This window comes from Anastrepha ludens, chromosome 3 (assembly GCF_028408465.1).
Source record: "Anastrepha ludens isolate Willacy chromosome 3, idAnaLude1.1, whole genome shotgun sequence".
Classification (NCBI taxonomy): Eukaryota; Metazoa; Arthropoda; class Insecta; order Diptera; family Tephritidae; genus Anastrepha; species Anastrepha ludens.
In genome coordinates, this window is record NC_071499.1 from 86,217,543 (window position 1) to 86,236,732 (window position 19,190).

At 36.4% G+C, this 19,190-nt stretch overlaps 1 protein-coding gene across 1 annotated transcript in view; it reads right to left on the reverse strand.

Annotated features, from left to right (window-relative positions):
- The window catches only part of LOC128858366 (ataxin-1), a 55,803-nt gene extending 39,797 nt beyond the window's left edge, over window positions 1-16,006 (reverse strand). The window contains exon 1 of the mRNA XM_054094564.1: window positions 14,984-16,006. The gene's annotated coding sequence lies outside the window, so the exon portion shown is untranslated. The remainder of the gene's footprint in view (window positions 1-14,983) is intronic.
- Between the last annotated feature and the right edge of the window lie 3,184 nt (window positions 16,007-19,190).

Below are 19,190 nucleotides of genomic sequence, written 5' to 3' on the forward strand. Positions count from 1 at the left end.
CGGATGTGTCTCCTTCAATTTTTTGTGAAACCGGTGCAATAACCTTAACCTTTCCGGCCGATGGGACTGTTTCCGCCTTCTTCGGAGCAGATTCACCGGGAGAAATCCATCGGTTTGATTGTTGCTTAGTTTCTGGAGTGTAATGATAAATCCAGGTTTCATTAACGGTGACAACTCGACGCAAAAACTCTTCTGATCTCGCTTAAATTGCTCCAAACATTGCTTCGAAGTTAACAGCCGCATCCGGTTGTTGTCTTTCGTGAGCAGTTGCGACACCCATCGGGGCGACAATTTTTTCATTGCCAACTAATCATCTAAAATATTAATTGCCGTTCCGGTCGACACACCTATGGCCTCTATTAGCGGTCAGCGAGAATCACGTCGTCGACTTTTTTAATGATTTCCACTCCATATCAAAAACGAATTTTCGCCCATGTTTAAATTCGTTGAACTATCTCTGGTCATAGATGGCGAAGCGTCCCCATAAATAGCATCCAATTTTACTTTTATCTCCTCGCATTTTTCCCATCCAAAAACAAAAAGCGAATTGCCGAACAACGCTGCCCATTTTCCATCTTAGCGAAAATCACGAAACACGTCTTACTCGAATAGCTGTCAAATCCAAACTAACCTATCAATAAGCCTGAAATTCGTTTTGCCGTCGTTTGATAGATGGCAGCATACGATGCTAACGCCAACTTTCCTCAAAAACGCCCTCTGTTATCAAACACGGGTACTTATTGAACCGCTCTCGTATGTATTTTTGTACATGTTAGTGGTCTATTTCGATTCCTTGACGCTGTTGCAGTCAACCGTTATGGAAGTCATAACACCCTGATGAAATAATCTTTACGCGTATAAAAAATAATAAATATCTAAATATTTGAAAATTAAAAAGTGTTCAGTCTATATATGCATATACATACCTGAATGTATGTACATATTTACACATGAATTTAAATATAGAATATAAACAGATTTGTGCAGTTCTTAAACCATTCTATAGGCATGGGCACTCACCTAATTTGAAATTTCTCTGCTTCTTTTTTAATGGGTGTTCAAAAGTTGTGTATAGATTAAAGTAGAGGAATGCTCGAAAAAGCTTAGGTGCATACATATGTATATATGTATATATGTATATGTATGTGTATACGAATTTCAACATTACCACTCTTCTTGCATACATTTTTCAGTTTGTAGACACTTTCGTTTTGCTGTATTTTTGCGTCTGATTTTGTTTTTAATGTTTTTGCAAGAGTTCTTTCTATTTATAAAACAATGAGATCACTGCTGAGATTTTTTTTCCTACTGCAACTGTGAACACTCACTCATACAAAGTATATGCATACCATATGTACATACATATAGACACGAGTCTGGCTGTACAAAGGTATAGCCTATGGGTACTAGAGCCGCGCGGCATTGATGCTATAGGAAGACACTTGAAATTTTGTTTTCATATTTTCGATTTATTTATTGCACAAATGAATATTTAGTATTTCTGTTTGCATGTCTGCAAATACATATATATATATATATGTATTTATGTATATACATACGTCAGCTCTATGTAAGCAAAGGGTATTTTAATAGGTGTGTAGGTCTTTTTTAATCAGAGTTCATCTGTCAACTGCCGGTTTTTCATTTAATTGTTTCAAAATTTCAGCTCGTCAGACTGAATGGTTTTGTTAAAAAGTTAAATTTTGGCATTTAGTCAACCAAAAGACTTAAGCCAAAATTGGATAGTCACTTGAGCGTGCCGATATTAAAGCTGCCACAACCACAAGTAGTAATTTTTCTGGAAATTTCTTAAAATAGCCGATAGTTTCAGCTACTATGTATATTTCTAAGAAATAAATAAATAAATTGGCGCCCACTTCCTTGAAAAAAGTTTAGGTGAAGTTTCTTTTCTGATCTGAGTGCCTTTAAGTTGTTTCACAAATGAAAAGCCCTATTTATTTCATGGTAGAAATACACTCGAAGGTATGTCGAAAAGCGCCTATAAGAGGGCGGTTCAATAAGTACCGTGTTTGATGATAAAGGGCGTTTCTGAGGGAAGTTGGTGTTAGCATCGTGTGTTGCTAATTATCAAAAGACGGCAAAACAAATTACAGATTGATTGATAGGTTAGTTTGGATTTGACAGCTATTCGAATAAGACGTGTTTCGTTATTTTCGCTGAGATGGAAAATGAGCAACATTAAGCTTCGCTTCATATTTCGTAATATAAGCATCATTAGGCCCAGCCGCTGCGCTCTATCCACTATTGTCGTAGAGTCATTAAAGCACATATTAAAGATCAAAAGCTAATTTCACTACGCAAATATATTTGTTTATGAGTCTAATTAGTTCTATTTATATACATATATATTTTTTTAAATTTATTTATTTATGCTACATGGTTCTAATTGGATGGTAGTTCTGGTCTAAATTCTGTGAGGTTGTTTTACGCTGTATTTTGTTTTTATTGTAAATCTTCTAATTAAATTAATGTTGCTTTGAATTTATCTGTTGGTGTTCATAATTCAAAAATATATACTTTTGAATGTATTTACATTTAAGTCTTCTTGAAAATGATAAATAAAAAATTGCACACATCTTCTATTGAATAAAAGATCACATTAATAAGCTAGAACCACGGAATATTCTGGCGGATTTACTTTTTCTCGAGAAAAAAATCCTTCAATTCTAAACTCACGAGGAGAAGATTTTTCCCCAAAGTATTATTCTTCTTCTTAATTGGCGCAATAAGCGCTTACGTGATTTTGGCCGAGTTTAACAAAGCGCGCCAGTCGTCGGCGCCTGTTGGAAACACCAAGTGAAACCAAGTCCTTTTCGATGATGCCAATATCATCTTCATATGTCAACAATTGTATGCTCTTATAAAAAATTGTGCCATAGCGATTAAATTCTGCTGCTTGCACGATCTTTTCTAACATCGGATTAAAGAAGTCACACGACAGCGAGTCACCCTGTCTGAAACCTCGTTTGGTATCAAACGGCTCGGAGAGGTCCTTCCGAATTCTGACGGCGCTACTGGTATTGAGAAACGTTATCTTGCATAGTCGTATTAGTTTTGCGGGAATACCAAATACAGACATCGCGACATATACATAGGTAACTTCTAACCCCCAAAGTAATAGCAATAGGAAATTCGAATTTCGAAACAGCTGAATTCTGTATATTTGGCAGCTCTTAGTGGTGTGAATTTTGTGAAAATTTAAATTGTATCAAATAAAGTAGATAAAAAAGTAAATACAATTGTTAATCAATGCATGGTATAGCTTTTCGAATGGTAGCAGAGAAGTAAACTGCTGAGTTGGAGCGCCAGGCAAAGGCACAAAAAAAAGATTTAAGAAGTCATATTCGCTAAAAAACATACTCGCTTGATTTGCCACAGTACTTGTGGATACTATAAATACACATTTTCTGGAAGTGACCATTAATTTTCCATCTCTACAAGTTAATAAGTACTATAGACTATGCAAAGCCGTTGTACAAGGTGACGCAAAATTTTTCACCGCATCGGAAGATTTATAATTTCCAGGTCTGATTTTCAATTATATGTAACATTTGTAAACTTGACAGCTACAGTATACCAACAGACAAATAATGGAGAGCGTAAAGGTCAAAATAAAGATTTTCATCACTTCAAATATTTTTTTTTACTTAGTAAAAAAAGTTATTCAAAAACAAAATTGGATGATAAATTTTGCACCACCTGGTATTCGAATGAGGTGCTTGGAATGCATATGTAGCCAAATAAAAAACCCATTTTGTGTTTTCTTATTATAGAGCAGAACAGAGGACACCTTATAGAATCAATTTCTATAACTTCAAATTTTACATATCTTCAAATAATTGTAATAAAAACTGAGCAAAAAGTTCAATTGAGATTAATTTGTTTTATTACTGCCCTGTTTTTAACAATAAAAAAAAGAACTAACAGAAATATTGATTATTAGTACTAAAACATTTATGTTCTTATTCTCCTTTACAAAGGGTAGGCACATTTTTGGTTGTTTAAGGGGGAGCCTGGTATATAAGGTCAAAAAATCATTTTTTTTTTCGTTTTAAGCGATTCCTAATATATTTCAGAATATTCACTCAAAGTTACAGAGCCTAATTCTGAATATTTCCATAGATACAAAGCCAAAGTTAGGCGAGCGTTAGGTAGTTACGCTGTGACCGGACAGCTATAGTACAAACTTTATCTTCTTTTCTCGACTTTTCATTTATATGATTTCTTTGAATTGGTATACATGAATGAAAAAAAAAACTAATGAACCTTTTGAAATGAATCATAGCTTGTTTCCTTCAGTATTAAATTCTCTTCTATTTGAACTAACAAAATAGATAAAAAAAAATTTTCAAGATTTTTATACCAAGTTGAAGTGAATTTTTTTTTTATAGAAAGGCATCTTTAAAACCTCCAAAAAGTTGAAATTTTAGTTCATCTTGAATAAAAAATCATGATAATTAGAAATCCATTTGAATTTTTTGCTTTAAATAATAATTACGAGCTGTATCTTGTACGCCTGTTGGAAACTCCAGCGTTGCAGCGCTCTACTAATTTCTATGTTAAACATTTTTTTCAACTTATTTTAACCAGTACAAAAATTGTTTATACTTTTTAAATGTTCATTAAAAGATAGAAAAAACTCTGCAGTGCTAAATTAATTTTTTCCTTAAAAAAAAAAAATCGCAAAGAGATGCAATTTTTAGACCTCATAAACCGCCTCCTTTCCTTGCTGCCTTTATAAAATTCTCATGCGGTTCAAAGATTTTCTTGCATCATATTTGCGAGTCACTCTAGTTAACTTTTGTTGGCAGTTTTTGACCTAAAATAATTTTTTATATTGTCATTTTATTTTATTTTATTGTTTTCTATTTAAAAGTTTAAATTCTTATTCTTTTGTGCACTGCTCCCCTCATCACGTTTGGAAGAGCCATCCCTTCCTCCTTTTTTCCCATTCGTTATACCTACTTTTTCCAATTTCTTGTCGGCGAATCTCATTAGTGATACTCGTAAAGGAAAGGGAGAAGATAAAATTATATAAGAATTTTTATTCATGATAACAGGGAAGGGAATAGCGAAAAATCTACCAAGGAGTTTCTATTCAGAACTGGATTCAGGGCATATTATATGCGAATAATCTGGCGAAGATGTATATTGGACTAAACACAAATAGGAGGTGCTCCACAAATGCTGGGACCTACAGTTTTATGCCGCATCCGCATGGCAGATGGCTTTTTATGAAGAGTTTTTTCATAGCAGAAATACACTCGGGCGTTTGCCATTGTCAGTCGAGCCACAACCTTTTCCATCAGTTGGTGTTTCATGCCCACAGTGGGTTTAGAACCTGCTTTTTTATACTTTTTTCTTAAGATATGCACTTAAAAACTTTAGTCTAGGCTAATCCGCTAAAAACTTTGAAGAGCTGCAGCAACAAATTAATCAAAAAATGCACCGAGCAGTTTTCGAAAGAGTTCGAATATCTTTCAGACAAAGACGTCGTGCCTGTCTTTTTTGCTTGTACATAATAAATAAATAGATAATTGGAAATAAAGGTTTCAGAAAAGAGTAACTTGTTATATCTCCAAAACAGTTTGTTTGCTGGCCCATGTTTATTACGGCTTTTTGCTTCCTACATGTCGGCTAGCCAAAGATTTGGGCTCACGTAGCACCGTCTTGGAAACTAAAGTTATAAAATTTAAGGGCAAATCTCTATACTTTCCTACACTTTTCTGTAAGATATTTGAAGGATGCTGTTTCCATCAAGATACAAAAACGCTTGAATTTCATGTAAATGCAAAAAAAACGCCACTCATAATGAAGTACCCTTTTTTGTGCCAATAGCATGTCTTGCGGGAGCAATGGGGTTCGGGAAGGTGTTGATTATGTGTGGGCAAACTAAAGCAAGAGTAATCTAAATATGTACGATTTGGGTTTTGCGAGACTGCAAATAAATAAATATGCATACGTACATATTTATTATATATTAATAAGTATTTGTGGTTTATAATTGATTGAGGCGGCTTGGAGGCGCCTGCACACAAATATCAAACACAGCAACTAGTTGAATATTTATTTTTGTTTTATTTATTAAGCTACATGCATACACACACACACACATGCATTGTAATATGTAACAAGTGGAAGATAGTTGCAACCGGGTCAAACAGGGGGCTTTGGTAATCTAACTATGAATATACATATGCATGTGTGTGCATATGTGTGTATGCTTGTATTATTTGAATTATTAAATTCTAAGGTTAATATGTGAAACTATTTATAGATGGAAAGCTACATTTCATATTTTATTTGTAATCTTGCAAATAAATATTTAACGAAAGAACAAGGATTTGGAGTGGGCGTCATAGGGTACGGGAAATAGGTCAGGTTATGCTAGAATAGTTTCAAAGCGCGTAAATTCCGCTAGAATAACGTATGATAGTTTTTAGTTCTCTTGTACAACATACATACATATGTATGTGGGTTCAGGTCCGTGGATACAACAATTTATAATTGTAAATACTTTCCAGTAATATTTTTCTTTGTATGTAATGATAGCTATGGCTTTGAAAAAACCCTTCACAAGGATCTATAGTGGCAATCACTTATAAGCGCAAGTCTGTATATTACCTTGATCAAAAAGTTCCTGGATCAACCGCCAGGTGGCGCTCTAAGGCAACCGATATGAATTCTGATTTTTTGTTAGGTTGCCACATCTGTGATTAACAGTCCTATTTAAATTTTATCACCATCGCTACACAATGTAAAAGTTAAGCCGTCTTGAGTAAATCTTCTTCTGCACGTGTTTTCGATTTTTTTAAGTTTTAAAAATAGATTTGAATTTGCAACGACCAGTTTGTACTCAATTTTGCATTCAAAATCGATTTAATGGTGGTAAAATCTTAGAAATGTTAGGAAACTGTTTCGGTAATAAGACTCTAAAGAAAACAGCCATTTACGAGTGGCATGAACGCTTCAGAAGAGATCGTGAGTGTGGCGGGTCCTCGATATCGAAAACTGATGAAAAGATCCATAAAGTGAGAGAAAAGTTGGTCAATAGTCGCATATTAACTATCAGAGAGCTGGTAGAGGACTTATGCGTTGCTTTCGACTCGGTTCAGGATATTGTAGTTAAAGATTTTAGGTTTGCGGCGTGTTGTTGCAAAGCTGGTCGCAAAGGACCTGAATTTCATGCAAAAAAGGGAACGCTTTGATATGATTTCCAAGGTTGAATCAGACCCAACATTCATCTAACGTATCATTATAGGAGAAAAAACGTGGGTTTATGAATGCGGCATGCAATCCAGGCGATAGACGTCGTTTTCAGTCAAAAAGGAAAAATATGCTCACGGTTTTTGTAAATTGAAACGGTATTATATGCCATGAATTTTCGCCAGAAGGTCAAACAGTTACTAAGGACTATTATTTGGGAGTTATGAGACGTTTACCTGAAGCTATTCGCCAAGAAAGAAAGGATTCGGAGGAAAACAACTTGTGGATTTTACACCTTGATAACGCACCGTCGCACAGTACCATCATTGTCCGTGAATTTTTGACGAATAACGAAACGAATACCATCCAACAGTAATGCGATTTTTTTTTCTGTTCTGATTCTGATCGAGTCAAAAAACCCCCACGGGGAACGCGTAAAATGTAATGAAAAAATCGGAGACGGTTCTGATGGCTTTACTGAAAACAAAGTTCCAAAAATGCTTTGAGAGCTGCATCAAACGCTGGCATAAAAGCATTGATGAGAAGTACTTTGAAGGCGATAATATCACTTTTGTGGAATAAAGTTGTATTTTGAATTTTCTGAATAAATTTCTCTGAATGAAACCAGACCTTTACTGAGCTCTTCACTCGAATTCGTTTTTGATATAATTAATTTTTGTTTTAATAATCACCTTTCAAAGCAGCTATTAAGATAATGAACTCTTATAGATTAGAGGTTTACCATTTTCATGGAAATGGTCGAACTTATCGGAAATATCTAGTCTGGTTAATTGAATACTGCATGCTTAATCCACATCAAAGTATCTCACTCTGTAGTAAATTCAAATTTCTATGCGAGGAAAGTATTTTAAGTTACTTACAAAGAAAGTTTTAACGTAAACTTTAATAAGGACCTAAAAGTCTGTCGTGATTTATATAGCGGAGAAGGCTTTAATGGCATTGCGTGTCTGGATTATTCTGTCTGAAAATACACTGATTGTAGCTTTTTACTATGACCAGAAAATATTGAAGTGATCGATTTAATTGAAACATGAAGATTTTTAGAAATCGAACCGCAGCAAGGAGACCGATCTTCAGCTTAATTAGTATTGTCAAAGGAATAGTTTTACTAGACAACGCTTTCATAGACTAATTTTGTACAATGGACAGTACGCACATACATATGTATATACACAACATTCGATAGAAGTCTGCAGGGCACATTTGTAAGTATATCTTTAGACGATCAAGCGACCACCAAGGTCCAGTATGACCAAACTTATTAAGGAGTGATAGATACTCATCAGCCTATCACAGCAAAAAACACAATTATTCTGGATAGAATCGACTACTTATAGAATTGAATGCAATGAGGTCACCAAGGAGCTGGCAAGAGAATGATCAGAAAATGTTTTTATGGAATCTTCGAACTGTTGAGTCTTTAAGTGGTCATTTTCTCTTGGTCCTTGACAAATCGTGTATCAAGGATGTTTTAGCATAACCTGGTGATAATATTGTTCTATAAATAATTAAAAAAAATATTTTACGCAGCTAATGAAGATGGGACATTAGGAGAATAAATCCACACCGCAGCAGATTCAGCTGCTAATTTTCACCATAAAAACTTCAAACTTACAACAAAATTACAGAAATTGTTAATATGAAGTTAAGCACAGAAGGAGATATTGTTTCACGATACAAAAAATGGTCTATTAAAGCAACCTGCTAAGCCAAATAACCTAAATCAGAGAGAACAAAATATTACTGTGCGAAAAATAAAGCCCAACTCTCGCTTGAGCGCCCCGAAAATCGCCACAGAGGTAGCAACTGATCTTGGAAAACATGTATCAGCGTCTATACTAAGAAATACCCCTAATTCTAGGGGTTTTGGTGGCCGCGATTCGCGTCGCAAGACTCTGGTTCAATTAAAGGCGTGTTAAATTCCCACAAGAATGTATTTCCCAACCAAGCTCTTGGTTGGCGGACATTCTATTTGTTGATGAGAGAAAATCTAATACTTTTGGATCTGACGGCCAAATCCAGAGCTCCAACCTCAGAACTTAAGACCTATAGTTGAACACTGCAATGGTTGCGTTATGGTGTGGGGTGTATGAGGACACGTGGAGTTGGGAAATTTGGGGCGCCCACTATTAGAATAAACATTTTCATTTTGCTCTTTTATGCATGGAGATTCAAACCTACGCACTCCGGCTACGGCGTGGCCGCGGTATATTAATGGCTCGTTATTATATATTTATACATGTAGCTAATACTATTTTTAGTTTTCCATCGAATTGAATTATTTTTTTTACTTCGAATACACACTTTTGAATTATCAATGAAAAAATAAAACACAAGAAAAATCATATAAAGCATTGATTTAAATTTTCATTCACATGAAAACCGAATATTAATGACTCTCAATGTAAGAGTACATACATTTTTTCACATATTTCTACTTCTTTTTTTACCCACAATACTTTGCTCTTCATCAAATTGATTTATGGGCTTTGATTTAGCAATGCTTTAGTATATGGGTTGGGCGATAAATGTAAGACAGTGTCAGTGTAATTGGCTCAACTAGATAATTTGGACAGCCCCCATCTGAACCAATATCTTGACTTGAATTTGACAGAAACAACTGTTGAGCTGACGTAGTTGTAGGCAGTTGTTTACAAACACATATACTTTTTTTCTATTCTACCTTTTATCTTACTTGTTTACATTAACCTAACCTAACCTTTCATCTCATCTATAATTTTTTCACGCAAAAGTTTCTCTTATTTGATAACTTCAATCTGCGTATTCTCGTATTCATACAGAGACTATCAAACATTCTGAAGAAAAGCTCTAATGCGAAAGCTCTGGTAATACTGATTAGGTTGTGAATAACCGGTACATAGATATGTACTTATACATAAAATCCTTGGAGGTAAAAGCATATAGAAGACCACGCGAGGCCTTGTACAGACGTTGCGCACTGAGGGTGATAAGCGCATACAAAATCACCTCGGACGAACCTGCAATAGTGATCGCAGGCTGATGTCCATCGATATATTGGCGGAAAAACGAGCAAGAGTATACGTGCTAAAAAAAAACAGAGTCACATAGCAGCGATCATGAAAAGAGATGTCCTTACTAAAATGGCAGGAGCGTTGGGAAAACTCCACAAAGGGAAGGTGAACCTTTACGCTAATACCAAACATTGAAAAATGGCTAAATCGAAGCTACGGTAAGCTTACCCTCCATCTTGCACAATTCCTGACAGGATACGTGACCCGCCTTAGGATACGTGACACGCTTAGGGGATCGGTACATTGACGGTAGGCGGTTTAGTTCGGGTTAAAGTTCCACACTGACGCGGTAAAAAAAAGCACAAAATAAGAACATACACATGCCTCACAAAGTCTGCGTTCACCCGAATAGCCTTCTTAAATCTATTAAAAACAAAATAGAATATTTTGATTAAATTGAAATCTTTACAATTTGTTTATTCACTACATTCCCAGCTTTTAAGGGCAAAAAAAAACAAGATTCCTCACTTCACTTTTTAGATAACGGGAAAATAATTTCAGCAGCATGTAAATGTGGCACCAAAAAGTCTGCGTTCAGCCTGTTTATTTTAATGAAACCGTTAATTTTAAGATATTTTTCCTTGTTTATATTAATTTTTGATTGCGCATTACTTCGACTGAATGTTAACAAAGCTTAGTTGAACATTTTATTTATAACTGGAGATAATTAAAGAACATGGAAGGAAAGGGAAAAGAAATAAGCGTTTCTGAGATGAAAATAATTATAAAAATGTGGAAAGACGGAAAAAGTTTCCGAAATATTGGAAAATCTATTGGGAGAACGTATTCCTCTATTCAGCGAGTTGTAACAAATTTTCAGCAAACTGGAATTATTACATCTAAGCCCAGGTCAGGGCGTCCGAAAAAATTATCGACCCGGGAAGAGCGTTATATAATCAACTTGGCAAAGGTTAACCCCCGGATTACATCCTCAAAATTAGTTGAAAACATAAATCAAACATTTAAAAAAAGTATTTGCGCTGAAACTGCCAGAAAAGTTCTACGTCAAGCTGGATACCATAGTAGAGTCGCCCGATGATAGCTTTTCATTTCTCTTGTGAACAGACGTAAACGCATTCAGTTTGCTAATGAGTACATAAATAAGCCTCCCGAGTTTTGGAAAAAAGTAATATTTTCAGACGGAAAGTAAATTTTGTATATTCGGAATAAAAGGCCGTCAAATTGTTTGGCGAAAACCTGGAACTGCTCTTGAAAAGCAAAATCTTGTTGGCACGGTTAGGCACGGAGGTGGCGGAGTTATGGTTTGGGGCTGTATGGCGGCAAATGGGGTGGGTCAGTTAGAATTTATTGATTCGACGATGGATAAATGGGGATACTTAAACATACTAAAACGGAATTTAAACCCAAGTGCAGAAAATCTCGGCTTGGTTTCAACCAGATAACGACCCGAAGCACACAGCCGAGATCGTTAAGCTTTGGCTCTTGTACAACGCCCCAAAACAGCTCAAAACACCGCCACAGTCCCCAGATCTTAACCCCATCGAGCATCTGTGGGATCTATTGGAAAAAAGAATTCGTCAGCAAGTGATTACTAATAAAGAGGTTTTGCGGAGTGTCATGCAGGCAGAATGGAGGAAGATAACAGCAGAGGAAACAGAGAAACTAGTAAGTTCAATGCCAAATAGGCTGAGTGAAGTCCTGAAGCAACGTGGATATCCAACTAAATATTAGATTTAATTTTTGCATATAGCATATCATGTTTTGTATTAGACTTTAAGACTGAACGCAGACTTCATGGTCGCTTTATTTACTTGTAACAGCCATTATTCACCGTTATCTAAAAACTTATGCGAGGAATCTTGAAATTTATTTTTGATTTGAACCTGAATACAATAAACATATAAATATATTATATACAAATTTATAAAAATTATAAAATCAGGTTGTGTTTTATTCACTAAAAAGTTATTGTAGGGTGAACACAGACTTTGTGGGGCATGTGTACATACTCGTATACAGTGGCTCAATAAAAAACTCGGACACGCAAGTGATATGGATTTAAAACTGAATATATATATTAAAATGCAAATCGAATGCGTTTATGTGTCACATTTATTTTCGTTCTTCAAGCGTATTTTTCAAAACTACAAAATTTTCTGACTTCAATTGAGTTTTGTCCACGTTGTCCTATGTTTATAATTTGGAATTCACCAAAACACGACGGAAATTTTATTTTGGTTCGTTCTTTGCACTGTTCTACCGAGAGCAAATTAATTGTGGGATTCCCTTTTTAAAGTGCTAAACTATCGCAATAATGCCAGATGTCCGAATTTTTTTTTTATACCAATTCTGCGAATGATGCATGATAAATTTTGTATAGGGTGGGCCACGTAAAATTTGCTTTTTGAATCGGCTATAAAAAAAACTAATCAATATTTATTCAAACTTTTTTTTTTATTTTGAAGATTGAACATTGTCATTTATGAATGAAAAATAATATCGTTCAAATGACTGCCACGACTGGCTTTACAGTAGACCATTCGATCAACCCAATTTTTAAGCCCAAACACTCCAATTTCATGAATGGCAACTTCGATTTCGTGTTTTAAGGCATCAATCGTCTCTGAATGGTTCACATAGCATTTGTCCTTAACGGCTTCCCACAAAAAATAGTCCAACGGGCTTAAATCACAGCTCCGAGGCGGCCAATTATTCGGTTTTCAAAAGTTCGAGTATAACTTTGGCAGTGTGACTAGTTGCACCGTCCTGTCGAAACCAAATGTCGTCCATGTCATCCTCTTCAATTTTTGGAAACAAAAACTCCTTGAGCATGTCACGGTAACGCTCGCCATTTACTGTAACCGCGGAAGAAGAAGAAGACTCACCACTTTGGAAATAGGTTTTCAATATTTCCCAATTTTGTTCAAACGTATAGCGTCCCATTTCGTAAATGTTAAACCTTTAAGTAAATTATGAACACATTTGACATGTCATTTGTGTTACCATTCTCAAAAAAATAGGTGGTTCAAAAAGCAAACGCTATATGGCCTACCCTGTATAACAAGGAGTATTTGTAATGGATTTGTAAATTATTATTACTATTTTTAAAATCCTATTTGAATACCCAATAGAAAAATAGAAAAATAAAAATATTTAATTTGCATTTCGTACAAAAATGTTGAGCTTAAAGCTGCATGCCGAGTTCTTTACTGAGCCACTGCATGTACTCGTACATACTTTGTCGTTTGATCGAGCTTTCAGAATATGTACATGGATCACTACTCTTTTATACCGCCTGCCGACGGCAAATGATTTTTTATAAAAAGGGTTTCATCACTAAAATGCGTTGGGTGACTCGGAATTGTATTAGTAGAAGAAGAAAAGATTTATGTATGTACTTATAAAATGTAAATACATACATATGTACATACATATATGACTTACGGTTTCAAGTTCACCGAAACCGAGATTCATCGAACGTCAGTCACGCTCTAACCACTTGACTAAAGCGGCCGTCAAGATTATACCGAACATAAATGTCAAAAACAAATGTTTGCTTAGACAGTTAGCTCGCAGATACCCCTATCAAAATTTCCAAACCTTTAAGAAACACCCATTACATTTGTGAAATATATATGTACGTATGTATTTGCATACAGATGTACATACATATGTACATATATGGAAAAATTCTGAAATATAATTTTGCTTATAAATTACTAAATATAAGGTATCAAATGATCTTGTTAAGTGTTCGGTTTCCTTGCTAACTTAAACCACCACAAGCAGTAACAGACAGACGGTGCAAGTAAATGCATTATGTGCATATGAGTGCATGTACATATACACGTACGTATGTATGTATGTAGTTCGAAATACCGGCCGGCCGGTCAGCCAGACAAAACAAAACAAAGCAGACGCTTTGTACGAATGCTTGCGTGGGTATATATGTCCGTGTGTGTATACACAATATTTGTATAAGCATATGTACATATGTAAGTGTCACCTTATTATAAGCACATACATGCAAATATACATACATATGTATATACATATACATACATTTATACATATTACAATACACTCACAAACATATGCCAATATGAAAGTTTGTACCCACTCGCAAATCTTTTGCTCAACGTTCAACGATTGCACATTCCTGACGTTTATCTTCGCGCCTAGCACAAACTCCGCCACCCCACAGCCCCTTCACTCTTAACTCATCCGAACGTGCATGGGCCTAACAGCGCCTTCCAGAACCATAGTTTGTACTTATTTTGCTGTTGTTGTTTGTTTTCACTTTTTTATTATTTTATTTCGCTTTGCTGCGCCTCAGGACATCAAAATACTCGGAAATCTATTTTTAAAGCACACGAGTATACAACGAATATACAAATCAAGCAAAAACAATATGTACTCGTATTATAGGATTGTGTATACTAATAGGAACAACAACAACGATAGATATGCCAGCTACAAAAACCACAACAACAGCAACAACAGCGCCAGCTATTAAAAGTACTGCCACGAAATAAATAAATATTTCAACGGCTACCGCAGCCACACAAGCCCTCCATTGGCGTTGTTGCTGTCTCAGCTTTGGCCGCTATAATATAATACATACATATATATGCCGCTCAGGCCATTGTTGTTGTTGTTATTGTGGTGCTACTCTTACTGCTATTTTTCCATACATTGCATGCAAAAGAGCTTACTCACACGATTTTCTATGTCCGACGACGATGTAGTATGACAACATTGCTTAATCGGCAAATTATAATAAGAATAAATATTATTCAGTTGACAACAAAACACACACACACGAGCCTGTAAGAATGTTGGTGTTGGCGATAAGAATGGCTATATTGATGATTGTGGCAGTGGCAATGGCGATGGTGACGGCGTTGGTGGTGACAGCGGTAGTGTTTTTTTTTTACCAACCGGCAGCCGGTTCACCGGTTAATCACTCGACGTTCCGACACTGGAACGCGCTACTGATTGAGAAGATCGATTCGTTTGGTCAGCGCGATCGCGGTCGTATGCTCCTAGTCGAATAGGTATGTTTTGGACGACGGAGTCCTCCACCCTATCGCATAGATCACAGCGTCGTTGTTTTTGTTTGGCGTTGACGTCAAGAACGAAAGAGACAAGCGGTCGTGAGTACATGAATATGTAATCAATTCGCGTACTGAACGTTGACGATCAGAATTGCTCACGGTAGCAGTATTTTCGATATTTGCCGCTCTCTTGAGTATCAACTAGGGAGAGAAAGGCGCGATGTAGGCGCACGTGCACATATTCACACAAACGTACACTTGTGCACCGACACTGGTACTCACACTCGCTGGTATGTCGCGTCCCGCCCGCTGCAACTCTGCATCCGTCGTTCGACCACAAGCACTTTTCAATTCTTAATTTGCGTTGCGTGTTTACGCGACTGCAATAGGATTTTGTGAAAATAATTATAATTATTAATTTTTATCACATTTACACTTGAGCAACAAAGACATCGCGCTATAAATATGTATTTCAGAACCAGTTTGCACTTTTCTATGAATATTTTCTAATTTCTCATTCGTCACTAACATGAATTCATTATTTTTTTTCGATTTTCGTTCTTATTCCCTTATGAAATCACAAAGCAAATGGTTTATTAATTATACATTATTGTGTTTGAACAGTGCGCGAACAGCTAAAGCATCACACGCAATTAAACCACACCGAAACAGACTGTGGATACTATATTACTAAATAAAAACAATGCACAGCTCTCATCGACTCGACTTCGCTCGCACGGTATCTCAATCAAAGCACGATACGATATCATCGAATGGAGCTTTCGGCCACACTGAGACGCGCGCCACCAATTTGTTGACGACGACGCATGCGGCTTGCGCTCAGACTCGTGCTCCACATGAGCCACGAAGCAGACGCAATCGTGGTCGTGGACGTTGACGCTAACGTTAACCGCAAAGCGCGTCGTTTTTATGCTCTTGGCACAAACATATTGGTCACGAAGCCCACGGAGATATGCACACATACATATATGGATCCCACATATACTCATACTCGCACACATATTGGCGTACGTTGGCATTGCTGCATGAATTTACGCTGGCGGCACTGTTCAATAATACTCGTACCACAAGGAATTCCGGACGAAAGCGAATTAGAGTGCACACTACATTTGATATACAGGTACATGCATATGTAGGATATAATAAAGTCGCCGATGTGTTCAGAACGCAGATGTTTCGAAAATGTAAGTGGAAATAAAAAAATAAAATTATTTCATAAAATTCATTATAAATCATTTTCAGTGGTCACAACTAACAGTATCACTAACCAAGGCTCTCAGTCAACATTTCGGTTAACTTCGGAAAAATGGATCTATGTATTATGATAACCCTAAGCGTCAAAATGTTGGAGCCTGCCAGGTGAACCACATCCATCGACAGCGAAAAAAAATATTCATGCTTTAAAGGTTGTGTTGTGCATCTGGTGGAATCAGAAGGGTGCCTATTATGAACTCCTTAAACCATCTGAATCCATCACTGATGATAGTTACCGACAGCAGCTAGTGCGTTTGAATCGACCTCTCAAAGAAAAGCGGCCGGAATGGAACTATAGACATGACAAACACATTTTACTGCATGACAACGCCTGGCCACACGTTGCTAAATCGTTCAAGATATATTTAGAGGGACTGAATTGGGAAATCTTGCCCCAGCCGCCATATTCCCCAGATATTGCACCTACGGATTACCATCTGTTCCGACCAATGCCGTCAGCCCATATTGGAGAGCGATTTACTTCTTACGAGAGCATCGCAAACTGGCTCAATGAATGAATTAAGTCAAAAGAACTCGAATATTTCGTCAGAGGAATCTGTATGCTGTCTGAAAGTTGGAGTAAAGTTGTAACTTCCAATGGCACATACTTCACCTAATATCACGTATGATATTATTTAATTGTTTAAATAATTCGTAACTTTGAGTGAGAAAAGACGGAAACTTATTATATACCCAATAAAAATATTCAACTTGCATGCGAGAAATGTTTGAAGGCCTTTGATGGTGTTTATTCAAATGAAAATTATATAGAGATATATATAACATATGGCCGTCAAAATGGAGTAGGAATCGTACTTGTTCATGATGAAAGAGCTCAGAAGATGCGGCCAACTTTAGACCGTTAACCTCTCAGCAAATTTGAAGAAATCAGCTGATTCACTTACGTCATGGGGGTTGTAATAGCCGAGAAGAACCAGAAGAAGCACGCTTTAACAATATCTTCTTTATTTGCATATTCGATTTCGAATGATTAGCGATCGTACAAAAGTAATTGAAATCATAAAATAAGCTCATGTAATTAAATTGACTTGACTAGATTCACATAAAACAAATTATTAGGTAAATAAATACAATATTTTAATGTATGTTATTAACGATATTACAAAATGCTCCTCTATCCCTGGCAACGTTCCATAGCTCTCTTATATTGCTCAAGCCCGTCCAAATTTCTAATGTTTCGCAGCCATGGAAATTGTTTTCTTCTGACGCATCACTTCCTTCCACTTTACCCTCCAAGATTAGTTGCAAGAGTTGGTACTTTGGATTTCTGAGAATATGACCCAAATATGCCCTCTTCCTTCGCTTAATTGTGGTTAAAAGTTGTCTATTTTGTTTTATTCGGCTTAGTACTTCGTTGTTTGAAACGTAGTCTGTCCACGGTATTTTCAGAACTCTTCTGCACAGCCACATTTCGAACGCTTCTAGCCTCTTCAAGTCAGTGATTTTAAGGGTCCATATTCCCATTGCGTTCAGTATCTTCTTATAATTGTAAAGGAGACCCTTGCCATTTCAATTCTTGTTCTTGTTTCTTCCGTGCAGTCCCAGTTCCGGTTAATCCAGCTTCCAAGACATTTGAATTTAGGCACCATTTCTACCGCTTCTCTTCGAATCATCAGTGCTAAGTTGTTATATGTGATTTGTCTACTAACAACCATAAATTTTGTTTTATTGCATTAATTATTAGGCCATATTTTATGCTACTCTCATCTATATATATATATAATTGGCGCGTACACCCTTTTTGGGTGTTTGGCCGAGCTCCTCCTCCTATTTGTGGTGTGCGCCTTGATGTTGTTCCACAAACTGCGGGACCTACAGTTTCAAGCCGACTCCGAACGGCAGATATTTTTATGAGAAGCTTTTTCGTGTCAGAAATATACTCGGAGGTTTGCCATTGCTTGGCGAGGGCCGACCGCTATTAGAATAAAGTTTTTCTTAACTTTGGTGTTTCACCGAGATTCGAACCAACGTTCTCTCTGTGAATTCCGAATGGTAACCACGCACCAATCCATTCGGCTACGGCGGCCTAAATTAAAAGGTGCACAGCACAGTAGATCGGCTACTCCTCGAAATCATTGCACATATCGGGGTTGTAACCCCGTCCTGGTCGTTTAGAAAACACATCACTTTCCAGAATTTGCTAACCACAACGTTTCATTCGCCAATCGAAGTTACTCTCACAATTTGGATTCGGATGGTCAAATCCTGTAATCAAAGAATTTTTACTTCCATATCAAATCTTGGGGTAAAACAAGAAATGTAACTCCACTCTACCTCATGACATTCGGTCAATAAGGAGTCCGCCACTACTGTCAAAATTTGTTCAAAAGTTGATGCTGAATCAAATCATGGGGTACCTATCAGACCGTTGCCCCATTTCAATATTTCGAATATCAATCCAGGTATCGACAAGGGCATTGCTGTTTAACTAAAGTGCTAAAATTTGTGGAGAATATAGTATACCACCGTTCTTTGATAAGGCAGACCTCACCATTCTCACATTATGGGACTTTTCTAAAGCATTTGTTATAAAATTCTTTTCCAGAAGCTTAATTCAATCTTCCGATTCGATTTT